Below are 13,103 nucleotides of genomic sequence, written 5' to 3'. Positions count from 1 at the left end.
CTCGGAGGTGCCTGCGCGCGGTCCCGCCTTCCCAGGCCCCGCCCCTTCCCTCGCGGCCCGGCCCGCCCCTTCCCAGGCCCCGCCCTTCCCCTCGCGGCCCGCCCCTTCCCTTCCCAGGCCCCGCCCCTCCCCTCGCGGCTCGCCCCTTCCTTTCCCAGGCTCCGCCCCTCCCCTCGAGGCCCGCCCCTTCCCAGACCCCTCCCCTCGCGGCCCGCCCCTTCCTTCCCCAGGCCCCGCCCCTCCCCCTCGGGGCGGGCTCCTTTCCAGAGGAAGCATCTAGAACGCAGGCCCAGGTTCTGGCTACCCCAGGGTTTGTGATGTGTAAACAGCTTTGTTGTCCATCCAGTCGCGTCTGTGAGTTTCATGCGTCCCAAGGTGAATTCTTTGGTAAAAAAAAAGAGTCGTTTTGCTAGGAGCTTACTCACCCCCCGTGCATGTCTTTATTCATCTCTGGGTTCTGCACCCTCTTCCAGCTTCCCTCTGAGTTGCTCTCTTCACTGATCCTTTCTGACGATGCTTTCCGCCCTTGGGATCCCACAGTTCACACACGCTGGAACTGCTGAGATGGATCGTGTGGTCAGAAGGTAGAATTCACCAGTTTTTTGAAACAAGAGCTTTAACCCAAAGATTGTGGTGGGTGGGTAGCAGAAGGAAGAGAACCCCGCAAGCTTTCCAGCCTTCGAGACAGTGTGGGTCCCTTCAAATTGCCGTCCTCACCCCAGGCGTCACCCCTTACTTCTCCTGGAGGAGACAGCTGTATTTCACCAGGGATGCAGTGATTTATGTGCACCATTTAAGTAGTGTTTGGGAGTTCTGAGGAATGCACCATGCAGCATGACTTGACGGTACAATATACTTAGGGGAACATGTGGAATGCACCGAATGTTTTCTTTTCCTTCTTTTAAAGCTAGTTTAAATCTACTTCAGTGACGAAACTGTTTAACCATGTGCAAATGTGTAATTCTGCCTCCTGGCAGAATCAGCCAGGATTGGGACGGCTGGCCGTGCCAAGGCTGGAAGCCGGCTTAGTCACCAGGGGTTTTCTGAGCCATAGATTTACCCCTAAATTTGGAATACGCTGAAAGAATAAAGTGTGATGACTACTTTTTACAGAGTCAATGCCTTTCTTTATACCCCTTTTAAAAATATGTATGCTTTTAAGGAGAAAGGGGCATATGTTTTATTCTCCGCCCCCCCCCTCCCCCCCAGTGTAGATAGCTTGGGTATTAAACACAATTGAGTTTAATGATAAAATATTCTTGTTAAAAAGTATTGTCAGATTACAAAATTTTACTAATCTGGTGGGATGTGAAATGGTGTCTTGTTTTTAATTTGCATTTTCCTGATTATTTATGAGGTTGAATTTATGTGACCACCCCTCCCCCCCGCCCCCCTGCTTAGGGAAACACCTGTTTTTCTCTTTTACCCATTTAAAAAATTGGTTTGTTTGTCTTGAAAGCTTTTCTTTTTAAGGTAGAAACTGGTAGGGCAGATTCTTACCTCTAGTTTCCCAATGGCTCCGGATTGCAAATAAATGGCCCATGGAGAATGAAGCAGAAAATAGAGGAATGCTTTCCTAAAAGTGACTCTCTGGAAATTTGGATTTCAAAGGTAGAAAGTAAGCATACAGCTTCATGCTGAATAGCAAAATATACCAATATTTATAAAATGTCCCAAGATAGGTAACAGAAATAGCAGCGTGCTACATTTAAGTGAGAGAGATGAGTCGAATTCAGTGGCCTGTTTCCCTCCTGTCCTATTTCCCGGTGTTGAAATTTCAGTTTCGAGGATGGTTGTAGGAATGCGCTCCGAGTGCTCCTTCTGCCTTTGTACCTGTGCTTTAGACAGTGAGTGGACGCCAGTCATTAGTCTTCAAGTCTCTCCATTTCACCGGCGCTAAGCACGGGAAATCAATAGCGGATCATTTAATAATGCTCCAAAGACTTGAAAAGAGCCTGTTAAGGGAGGTTTAAACCAAAATAAAGGAACTTCAGAGTGGGTGTTCTTGTATTTGTTATTTTCCTTTGACTTGAAGAGAACTATTTGTAGCCCTGCGCCCTGTTGCTAGGATGGAAGTTGGCCTAGGCTGTCAATTCAGATGTTTCAGATAGGACAGAAGATAAGGTGTTTCAGCTTATTCCTGTGGCAGCATGGGAAAATTTGAGAGGAAAAGAAAGTGTGATTAATCACTTTTCAGCACACCAGTGTTAAGATGTGTACTTTAAAGTACAAATCACTTTGCAGTGATTTATAGCATTTTCTGTTTCTTATCTAAATTACTATGGAAAATAGAACTATTCTTAGAGATGGGGTAAAATGTACTATTTCCTACACTGTCTCTCATTATCTCCAAGTCTTGGATGCTATTTCTAAGATTGCAAATGTAAGATTTGGAAGTAGAAGCTATTGCGTTTTATTGCTATTGAGTCCATCCAGATAATGTTTCCTTTAAAAATGACTTTATGTTGTACCTTGATTGGGATGGGTGTATAGGTTCATCAACAATAATAGAATTGCAATTTAAAATATGTGCATTTTAGAATATGTAAATTATACCTCCATTTAAAAATAGAATTGGGCCCTGGTCAGGTGGCTCAGTTGGTTGGAGCATCGTCCTGTACACCAAAAGTTTTTGGGTTCCATTCCTGGTCAGGGCACATACCTAGGTTGCAGGCTTGATCCTGGTGGGGTTGTGTACATGAGTCAATCAATCGATATTTGTCTCACATTGATGTTTCTCTCTCTCTCTCTCTCTCTCTCTCTCTCCTTCTCTCACTCTTCATTCCTCTCTCCCTCTAAAATCAATAAAAAAACATATCCTCAGCTGAGGATTAAAAAAAGAGAGAGAGTAAATTGGGGGGAATGACATTTCCAAATCGCCCCTCTGGCTGGAGTGGTAGAGATCATATGAACTGGGAGTCCTCAAAGGATTCTTGGGGCCAATGAAAGGTCTAGAGCAGCCGTGGGCAAACTACGGCCCGCGGGCCGGATCCGGCCCGTTTGAAATGAATAAAACTAAAAAGAAAAAACAACCGTACCCTTTTATGTAATGATGTTTACTTTGAATTTATATTAGTTCACACAAACACGCCATCCATGCTTTTGTTCCGGCCCTCCGGTCCAGTTTAAGAACCCATTGTGGCCCTCGAGTCAAAAAGTTTGCCCACCCCTGGTCTAGAGTCAATGAGAGGTCTTTGGTCTGGCCCAGGATGTCATGTCCGGTGGTCTTGGTATCTAGGCGGAAATCTTTGTCGTCACTTTGAGAAAAGACAAAAGAGCAGGGATTATATTTTTAGTTGCCATAAACTTAACAATAAAAAACGTGAGCACATTTTTCTACTGATATTGTACCCATGGCCAGCTTGAGTTGGAAGAGATGTAATTATATCCCACAGTCCTTTGACTATTGCGAGGGCATTTGCATGCTTCCAAAATCTGAAGACTTGGATTTTACTCTAGTTATGGAAAACTCGGGTGTTACGTTCTTAAATATCTTCTCTTCCTCAAATTTCTATTCTTCGTTCTGTCTGGAATTTCTACTTGGTGTATATTTTGAAATTTCTTGATCTATTTTCCATAGCACTTAAATACAATTCCATAGTTTCTCTGTCCTGCATTCTGAGAAATTTCCTCCAATCTATCTTCTGGTTTATATATTCTTTCTTCACTTTTGTCTTATTTATTCATTATCCTGTTCATTGCATTTTTAATTTCAGTGACTATGTTTTCCCTTTATAGAGACTCAGTTTGATTCTTCTTCAAATTTGCTTATTGTATTGTTTTTATGTATTTTTTATTATGATTTCTATGATTGTGCTTATATCTTTAGTCGTGTCCCTTTCACAGGGGTCGCCTAAGACCATCGGAAAACACATACAATTACATATTGTTTTTGTGATTAATCACTATGCTTTAATTATGTTCCATTTGTAACAATGAAAATACATCCTGCATATCAGATATTTACATGACGATTCATAACAGTAGCAACATTACAGTTATGAAGTAGCAACGAAAATAATTTCATGGTTGGGGGTCACCACAACATGAGGAACTGTATTAAAGGGTCGGGGCATTAGGAAGGTTGAGAACCACTGGCTTAAGTCTTGTTGGCTAAAACTGCAGCACAGGCAGGGTTACCCCGGCTGCAAGGGAGATGAGCCATGAGCTTGTTCTTCACACCTTGCCTTTGATGTTTCTCTTTCTCTGTGCCACTTGGAGATTTCCCTCCCCCTTCTCTCCAACTTGGCTGCTAAAACAAATTTGAATGGTTTTAAATAATCCAGAATTTCTGTGCATTTGCTTAGGCTGTCACGTTGCCTCAAGAGTCATTCATTTGCCCCAAAGCTATATGGTTCGTTTGTTCATTCACTGAACAGATACTGAGAACCTACAGTTGTGAACAGAGTAGACTTTGGTGGGGCTACTGAAGCTGCCCCGTTTCCCCTTCTGCGTGCATCTGGAAGTTCAGAATTTGCACAGGCTCTGTTTTATTTCTCCAGCCCCACATATCCACAGTGGGGGTCCTCCCCAGAGAAATATTGCACTTGATTTAGAAAGCAATTCTGAGACCTGTAGCTGGGCACACGATGTTCAAAATATGTAGAAGAGGGCGGGGACAGACTGGCTCAGCTCTTCCTTACCTTTAATGAATTACCCTGATTATTTGCTCCACTGTCCCCTTAAGCTCTCCATACCTGCTGAGCTTCGAGTCTCCTGGGAAGAGTGGCTCCCACCTCCATGGCAGCCCTCACCAGTGTTTCAGTTTGTGATTTCCTTTGGCTTATCCATCAATAGGAGTCCACCTGCTTTCTTCTCTTTCATAAATTTGTCAAAGTTTCTAATCAGTGTCGGCATCCTTTCTTCTTTAAGCACTATTATGGAAACGTTAGTTTTTGTGTACCATGATTTCAATGGGGTTTGGGGAAGTAGGCTAAGTAAATGTTTATACGCATTTGCAACCTTGAACCAGAAGTTCCAGATACATGGTCATGCATCCTATTTGCTTAGCACTATCCTTGGCACTACACACTTGACAAGAAAATACAGTATGACGTCTAATCCTTAGTACCAGGGGCGTGTCGCAGGCAGCCTGCACCAACTCTAAAGAGCTGATTATTAAAATTGTAACCATTCTATGAGTTAGTTGACTTTGCTTTGGTATCTTGAAATTGACCCTGGTAGGAGTATATACCACTGAAATCAACAAACATTATGAATCAGCCCCACTCCACCTTGAGAGCTGGTTGCTAAACACGTATAGCACACCACTAGTCTTTACTCTTGGCCAAGCTGCGAGGAGACATATACTGAAGAAAAAGTCGAAGTCCAAGTAAAGTAGCCATCAAGTGCAAAACAGAGTGGCACAGACACGCCAACGGCTAAGGAATTCAGACAGAGAAATCAATGTTGACGGCAGTCGTTGAGGAAGCTGGGCAAGGTAGCAGCAGTGCAAACAGAGCATTACTGTTCCTGGCAAACGAAAAGCCAGAGTTCGAATTCTAACTCTTACATACTTTTGTGTGACCTGGGAGAACCACTGAATCCTTCTAGTAAGTACAATGACAGTCAACATTGACCTCATCCTTGTTATGGGTAGGCACTGTGCTAGGTGCTGTCCATAGATGAACTTAATCCTTAGTTTCATTAGTTGCAAAATGTCGCCCACCTCAAAGGGCTATCCTGAGATGGTAATTCATTTACTCTTTTAAACTCTCCATTAAATCAGTTTTTTTTTAACAGGCAAATTTCTTATAGAAGACTAGAAGCCCGGTGCCTGAAAATTGTGCACTGGGGGGGGAGGGGGTACCTTAGCCTGGCCTGTGCCCTCTCGCAGTCCAGGAGCCCTTGGAGGACGTCTGACTGCCGGCTTAGGCCCGCTCCCTGGGGAGCGGGCCTAAGCCATCAGTCAGACATCCTTAGTGCTGCTGTGGAGGTGGGAGAGGCTCCCGCCACCACCACTGCGCTCGCCAGCCGTGAGCCTGGCTTCTGGCTGAGTGGCACTCCCCCTGTGGGAGCGCACTGACCACCAGAGGGCAGCTCCTGCATTGAGCGTCTGCCCCCTGGTGGTCAGTGCGCATCATAGTGATGGTTGTTCCACCGTTCGGTCAGTTTGCATATTAGCCTTTTATTATATAGGATAAGCAACTTCTACATGCAGATTTTTCTTCCTGGGCCTTGAAAGATGGGTGAGATGCAGTCATGTGAAGGGACTTGTGGAGGCCATTTCCGAGTGGGTATCAAAGCATAGGGGGAAGGCAAATAGAAGTGCGGGTGCTGGTTCTGATGCTAGCCTGAGGGAAGTGGAAGTTGTACTTTGGGGAGTAGTTACAACTGAATGAGTTGAATGGGAACAGACTGGCGAGTCCTGTGTTCTAAGTAGGGAATTTAATATTTCACGTGATGGGAACTAGGGGGGGCATTGTAAGTTTTTGAAAGGGCAGAGAAATGATTAAAACAGGATTTTAGGAATAGGATTCTGGCAAGCAAAATGAGTTGGGAGTTGGGGGCAGAGACCGGAAGTATGAGGTGGCAGAAGTGGGAAAGAAATGACCAGGCCTGAGAGACAGGTCAGAACAGTGGTTTATATGACAAAGAATTTTGTAAAAAGACAAAATGAATTAGATTATTTTATAAATGAATAAGCTAGAAATATGTAGTCACAATATTTGTAAGAGCAATCTGAATCAGAAATTAGGAGAAATAAGCAAGGATTCTTTCTTCATTCCCCAACCCCCTAAAAAAACGAATTAAAAAAAAAAATATATATATATATATATATATGTATATATATATATATATATATATATTTCAGTGGAAAGTTTTCTTTTTTTCTTCCATTGCATGTGGTTTTGGGTACATTCTTTTAGTTCAATTAACTTAATGTGGATAAACTTTTTGAGTTTGTTTGGTTTTATAACAAAATTGTGGCATCTGTAGTTAATCCTGTTTTCCTAAGTACCCATAAAATGATGTTAAATAATGGTTTTATCATGGTTGGGAGCTATAATTTTTTTCTTAACCTCTACAGAGGGTGGAGAAAGGGGGGCAGGACATGCTACTGTGTAGACACGGGGGATGTTAGTGAGCTGAGCAAGCTCTGTCAGCGGGACTTGAATGTAAGGTTGAGCGGTGCTGATGCCATGCATGGGGCGCTGGGACCTTGCCCCCTTCTTGTCCTTGTGTTTGGCCCGCAGGGACACCAGAGGCTGTGTGTGGCACCCGTGAGCTGGGTTTCTTCCTCATCATTCTGGTAACAACCAGGTTTGTCAAAGGTCTCCCGTGACCTTCATGTGGCTAAACACAATGGAGATTTTGGGGTCCTCATCGTTTTTAGTTCTGAGCAGCCTTGACACTTTTGTTTTAGCTTAAACAACCGAAATTTACTTTCTTACAGTTCTGGAGGCTGGAAGTCTGTGATCAAAGTGTCATCAGGTTGATTTCCGCCGAGGCCTCTCTCTGGCTTGCAGATGCTACCCTCTCGCTGTGTCCTCGCATGGTCGTTTCCATGTGCGTGTGCTCATAAAAGATCGGCCTGGAGTGAGCCAACAACCATAGCTAGTATCTTCATAGGTAAACACGCTTGCTGAGTGCGTCTGGTTTTGTTTTTCATTTAGTTCCCCCGCTCCCCCCATTCTCTTTGAGTTGGTGAGAAAGTCAGCCTCGTCAGAGCGGAAGGGAGGTGAGAAGCGTTTGGTTTAGGTGGGTGATTTTGCATTCTGGACTTGGATGAATTGTGGAAGTCAGGGATTCTCCCGGTGACCTCTCCAAGTTGAGAATATGCTGTAGCAATTGTGCCAGTTAAAATGATCAACAGAGGAAACATAACTGGTGAAAACAATTAGAGTCAATTCACATAGCAAGGTTTGGCCTAAAAAAAAGAATATTTGTTGCTTTTACTTAGACGTATCAAAAACAGCTGTCTAAGCAATATATTTTGATGCATTACTAACTTTCTTTATAACTTTGTCTTTAAGCAGGCTAACCAGTCATTGGTCAGAACACTTACTGAGTGCCTATATTGTGCCAATGTTTACCGTGTTACTCAATCTTCTCATTTTATAACTTATCCTTTTCTCTTTCTCTTCCTCCTCTGCCTCATCCTTTTTTTTTCTTTCCCCCAGACTCTTAATTTTCCTACTCATATTTGTCTTGAATTTTTTATTCAGTTTTTCTTTATCATATGCATATGAGATTTTTTTTTAATAAAATCTATTTCCCTCTCTTCTTGGAAAGAATTATCCTTCAACTGGAAAAGTGAAAAATAGCCACCAATCTTAAACATAAAAATAATTATGCAAATATATAATATGCTGTTCTTCAGTTGTTAGGAAATAATGAACTTGAACTTGGTCATTAGTGCACATCCTTGCTTTTTAGGGAATTTCTATCAATTTTGAGAACCATTCTTGCGTTCCTCACTCAGTTCCTAACAGAGCCAGACTGGCCTCGCTAAGAGTGAAATAATCTTAGCAGCTATGAAAACCTGCAAGAAAGCAGAAAGCCTTCAGCCTCCGTGTTTACATTGGTACTGATCTGAATGGCATGCTGTTAACTCAGCATAAAGCTATGCTTTTTAAAACAATTCAAGTTCAAGGGCATCCCGTTTATAACCAATCATGTTCCAGGCCTATAAAGTGTTTGCAGTAACAATCCGAACTGACATGTAAGTTAAAGCTCACCCTGGGCAGCTTAAATTTGCACGATTAGCCTGGGACTTGCTCATCTCCTAGCATCTCATGATCAACTGCAATTCACACTTCACAGTTCTAGGAATCGATGTCCATGATACACCGTTATATTATTATTAAATCAGGTTGCTTTGCAATTAACCCAATACGACACCTATACAAATGATTCAAATAAAGAGCCTCATGTTTCACGGGAGACAATCAATAAAGTGAAATCACAGCTACCGACAATGCCAGCGGTTTGGCTTGTTACTATAGTGCCACATTTTTCTCAGGTGTTTTCTCGGGCCGAGGCTGCTCTTCCCGCACTGAATCGCAGCAGCTATACCTCTCGGTATTGGCCATGCCCATGCCTCACCAAAGCATAACATTCAAACACGTTCGGCCATTGCTAACCATCTTCGCTGAGTCATGGAACGTTACAATCAATATGGGATGTACTAAGTCGTCAGTTTTCCTTCTTTGCTCCCAACATGGAATTAGGGCTTCTTTGCCCAGGAAAGGCTCCTTAATGGTGAAAAAGAAAAGAGCTGCATTGTTGATTAAGTTCTTAGAAAAACCCCGATCCTTGCTCTTCCCCTTGCACAAATGTTTTATAATGAGATGTCTGAAAACAAAACCAAATCATAATAGCATCTTTCCCAGTTATTATTGCCATTCTGTAGCTTTATTTTCTCTTTTAATTAAGTAAAAGAACTTCACCACCTTTCACAAAAATATTACAACCCCCTATTATGCTAAGTAAAATAAATCAGTCAGAGAAAGACAGTTCCCATACGACTTCACTTATATATGGATTCTAAACAACAACATAACCGAACAAACAAATTTGAAACAGACTCAGAGAACTGACTGGTTGTTGCCAGAGGAGAGAGGGCTTAGGGAATTGGGTGAAAAAGGTGAAGGGATTAAGAAGTACAGATTGGTAGTTACAGAATAGTCACAGGGATGTACAGTACAGCATAGGGGATATAGTCAATAATATTGTAATAACTATGTGTGGTGCCGGGTGGGTACTGGAAATATAGGGGAGAATACTTTGTAAAGTATAGGATTGTGTAACCACTAAGCTGTACACCTGAAACTATACACAATAACATTGGATGTAAACTGTAATTGAAAAATAAAACTAAAAAAATATGACAACCCTCTTATTATGTCACCCTCTTTTGGCAGATGTTGCCAGTGTTTGTCTGCCAGACAACTTGGTGTAGAGAATCCCCATGTTGAGAGCAGGGACGGTGTACCACCTTCAGACGTCTGACAGCTGTGCACAGACGTCCACTAGGTGTTTGCTGAGAGCCCATCTGAATACTGCCTTTTTAAGGCCTCATAACTCCTTAGTGTAAGTAGACTGACCTTGACCTATGGAGCATTCAGGACAGGCACTGACCACAAATGTATCTTGTCCATGTCTCTCTTTATATACTTGTTTCCAAACAGAGCCCAGCCAGGTCCGGGTATGTTTCCATGAGGCCATTCTCATCTCCTGAAATAGAGAGAGTGGAACAGTAAGTATGGAAAACGTCTCTCTTTTTAAACACGGAGTGGATGATTGGAAACAATGACTTATTCAGTAATCTAAGCAGAGTCTGTTGTCCATGAATCATACCGCATACAAAAAGGTGAGGGAAATGTTCAGTTTGCCATTTCTCCCTGGCCAGGGAGGAGAGCATGGGGTGAATCGAGGTTTTCGTGCTGACTGTCCTGGGAAGCTAACTTGGGAAGCCACAGGTGAAAACAGAGTGGGAAGTGCATCCTCAACAGGAACGCAATGGTCCTAAGCTCTGAGAGGCCCCAGACGCCCCTCCGCTGCTTACACGGGGGCAAAGGTCTGCAGAAGAGCTCTTGCATGTCCCCCCCGAGAAGTTACCCATGGATTGGGGAAAAGACACGCGACTTCTTGGAGGGGGCGGGGAGGTAACCGGCTGCCTGAAAAGAGGAACACAATTGCATGCACTCGCTCCTGTGAAAGAAATTCATTTAAGAGCAATTGGATTAGAGATGGAGATTTACATGGATGAATTTAAGGAAGAGGATCGGGTAAGACAGTAAGGATGTACCTCACTCATTTGCTACAAAACTATAAAAAGCATTGGGGACTTACAGTGCTAAGTGGAAAATGGGCCACTAAATTGTAATTAAACTATGATTGCAATTATGTAAAGTAAGTTTGCTATGGACAAAGGCTGACCGGGGATACAGAGAAATTAACACAGTTATTGTGCTAATGTAGTGATGTTATTTCTTTCCCATTGTTTGAATTGTGTGGGTGTGAATGTGAGGGCAGGGGTGGGGAGAGGCTATATATAGAGTCCAACAGAAAGAGTTACACAGGGAATTAGGAAGCCCGTGGTTAAGTTTCACAAGGCATGCCAGCTGTGAACTTAACCTCCCTGAGCGTCAGTGTCCTTATACAGAGAGTGGGAATCAGCACCTGCCCTGCACCATGGGGTAGTGAAAACACTTTGTAAATCGAAAGTATTGTAAGAGACTGTGAAAAGTCAAGACCAGAGTTCTGTGTAGAACAGAGACTTAAAAATCCAGAACTCAAAAGTCACCTGAATCTCTTCCCAGCAGTCACTGTGGGAGCTGGACAGCATGTGCCATCTCATTTAATTGCACAATGTAGAATTTACACTCACTTATTGGGCACCTACTACTTGCTTTACCAACCAGGTTTCCCAATACTATTTGTAGAATAATCCATTTATCGAAATAATTGGAAACGCTTCCTTTATCAAATACCCATGCTGATTTCTAAGCTCTATTGTTTCACTGCTCATGTTCTGTTTTTTTTGTTTTGTTTTGTTTTGTTTTGTTTTGTTTGTTTTGTTTGTTACTCCTCACCCAAGGATATTTTTCCCATTGCTTTTCAGAGACTGGAAGGGCGGGCGGGGGTTGGGGGGGTGGGAGAGAGAACATCAATGTGAGAGAGACACATTGACTGCTTGCCTCTTGAATGCACTCTGACCAGGGGTGGGGGGCAAACTCACAACCCAAGTACGTACCCTTGACAGGGAATCGAACCCACCACCCTCTGGTGCCTGGGCCTATGCTCTGACCACTGAGAACCACTGGCCATTGTAGCCTTATAATATTTTTAATCTGGTAGGACGTTTTGTGGGTTTTTTGTTTTTGTTTTTAATAAGATCCAGGGTAGAACGGGAGCTATAAAGAAGGATCACCCAGGTTGGGCGCACGCAAGTGAGTAACCGGCCCAAGGGCGCCCGGTCCTAGAAGACACTCTGGAATCAGAGAATGTTTAGTTCAAATCTCTGTTTACTACTTACCATTGGGGTGACCCAACGAACAAGCCTTGATCTCTCTCTTTCCTCATCTGTAATGGAGGATAATAACACCCACCTCGAAGCTGTGTGGATTAAATTACTAAATGAACGTGGGTTCCCAGCAGGGAGCCTGGCACACAGAGGTCGCCATCCTGCCCTCGCTGGGTGTGCACCCCCAGCTGTGAGGACGCAGCTCCCCTTGGATTTCTTGCATCTGCAAAGGGAGGAAGAGCGAAGAATTGTCACCATTTCCACGTAGCATTCTGAAGGCTCGTCCACTGTGCAGAGATACATGATAACTGTATAGTAAGGAAGTGGCATTTAAATTCTACATATGTATTTGCTGCTCCTGGAATATGGCAAAGCAGGCGACGCCACGTGCCATATAATTCATAAAATGCACCGTCATGCAGCCCAGAGCGTGGGATGTCAAACCCTGAGGGATGCCAGGTGGGGTGTCCCTGTCAGGCCTCGAGGGGAGCGGGGAAGAGGGGGAAGTTGTCCAGGGCGATGAGAACAGGGGAGGGAAGAGGTGGAAAATAGCGGGGCCTCGCTTCTCTCTCCTGCTCAGCAAGTTTGGATTTTAAGTGATTGGGGGCAGAGATCACATCTATCACCTCCCTGTTAGTAGTCATTTCTAAAAGATTATTGCTTAATATTGACACTATTTGATGACCAGAGTGAAGAAATGTCACACAGGACCTCAGAGTCACCCTCCGTCACCAAGAGTGGCCAGGAGGACTCTCCCGGGAAGGCTGTCTTCTTGCCCCAGGATGTGATGGATGGAGTCTGATCATAATTAATTTTAATAGAGACCTGACGTGATGTGATAGAATCTTGGCCATTCAAATGAAGTAGTACCAGCCAGCCAGCTTGGACAAAAACAATCAGTTCTCCCTCACCATTGGCTTTAGAACAAGTCAAATCCAATTAAACAGTATTTATTGATTGAGTGATTTTGTGCCCAGCACTATAAAAGGTGTACAAAAGAAGGACCCTGTCTAACATCCACTGTCTGGGCTGGACAGACAGGAAATATAATCTATAATAATAAAAGCATAATATGCAAATCGACCGAACATCTGAACAGCAGAACGACCATCCAGACAACCTTCCAGATGAC

The 13,103-nt window shown here is 43.5% G+C and overlaps 1 long non-coding RNA gene across 2 annotated transcripts; it reads left to right on the top strand.

The window, feature by feature from the left end:
• Positions 1–255: 255 nt before the first annotated feature.
• Positions 256–11,430, top strand: LOC106697997. Of its 2 annotated transcripts, none has more exons than XR_002830513.1 (4): positions 256–375; positions 7,397–7,572; positions 9,867–10,035; positions 10,134–11,430. It is a non-coding gene; the product is annotated as an uncharacterized LOC106697997 (long non-coding RNA). The 2 variants fall into 2 exon arrangements; XR_002830514.1 differs by lacking the exon at positions 256–375 and adding an exon at positions 532–584.
• The last annotated feature ends 1,673 nt before the right edge of the window (positions 11,431–13,103 follow it).

Source organism: Myotis lucifugus, unplaced genomic scaffold (genome assembly GCF_000147115.1).
Source record: "Myotis lucifugus unplaced genomic scaffold, Myoluc2.0 scaffold_125, whole genome shotgun sequence".
Classification (NCBI taxonomy): domain Eukaryota; kingdom Metazoa; phylum Chordata; class Mammalia; order Chiroptera; family Vespertilionidae; genus Myotis; species Myotis lucifugus.
The sequence above is the reverse complement of the archived record's forward strand: the minus strand, read 5'-3'. Positions and strand labels throughout refer to the sequence as shown.